Raw genomic sequence first — 1,359 nt, forward strand, 5'->3', positions numbered from 1 at the left:
AAGTTGTTCTCAAAAAAGAGAAATCTTTGAAGATGGCCTGTGTGACTACTCCTAGTGAGTATAATAATAATGATGATAATAATAATAATAATAATAATAATAATAATAATAATAATAATAATAATAATAATAATAATAATCCGACGTTCCAGAAGATCACAGGGTGAATATTTAAGAGACGGAGAAGTGAAGCAAATACACTGAACTGACCAGAGAACTGAAAAAGATATAGAAGATGAAGAAAATCATGATAATACCAATACTAGTAGGAACACTAGGAAGAATCCTGAAAACGTCCCAAAAAAGGAATAAGAAAAATTAGAATCAGGGGTATGGCTGAAAAGATACAACGGATAACAATTATATTAAGAGAAAACCGTTGAATGCGAAGACTAATACACATGCGTTACAAATGCTAATCTGACCTATGAAAACTGCAACAGAATTAAAACAAAAAAAGATGGGCACCACATGAAATTAAGAAAACTGAAACTATATAATTGAAAGTTACCTTTACCATCTTAAAAAAAATGTAGAGCGCTTGTACAGAATTGTGACGAGATTTATTAGTCGATAAATGGAGTTTTCAGATTAACAAACAATGGTTTTAACTGTTTTTTTTTGTGTTTTTTGTCAATTCTACTAAGTTACAATAGGAGTTTCCAAATGATGTAGTCGAAATGACATGAATATTACTGAATTATTGAAAAAAAACAAAACAAACAACTTTAATATTGTTAGCAGGTGAAAAATTGCGGCCATCTTGTTTAACTCAAACTGGAAAATTACCCCCCCCCTTTAAATTCTCCCGTGTCTTACGATCGTTTTCATCAAACTCTATTTTTTTTAATTTTCTTTAATAAATAATTTTTACCTTATCGATTTTCGTAATTTTTGGATATAATCATCTTAAAAATACGCAGATTCCATTGTTTTCATGTGAAATTCAGTATTACGATTTCCGCAATTTCGTTCCAATAGTGTAGAAGCGCTAAATGTAGTGTTGACCTCAACTAACACCACACGGTTGTTGTCAGTGAGTAATCGCTGATGACGGCCTCTGTGAAAACTCTTAGTGAACAACAACAACAACAATAATAATAATAATAATAATAATAATAATAATAATAATAATTAATAATGATAAAAATTACTGTTCATTATAGCCATGATGCCCCTAAACAACATCCTAAGAAAATGCCAAGTCGGATATAAGTTCACTAACACAGAAGAAAGATTGGACCACCTAATGTACATGGATGGCCTAAAACTGTTTGCAAAAACAAAGACAGGACTAGAAACACTTATAAACACGACCAGAATCTTTAGCCAGGATATCCAAATGGAATTCGGTATGGA

Source organism: Euprymna scolopes, chromosome 18 (genome assembly GCF_053919585.1).
Source record: "Euprymna scolopes isolate OS-2025 chromosome 18, ASM5391958v1, whole genome shotgun sequence".
NCBI classification, from domain to species: Eukaryota; Metazoa; Mollusca; class Cephalopoda; order Sepiida; family Sepiolidae; genus Euprymna; species Euprymna scolopes.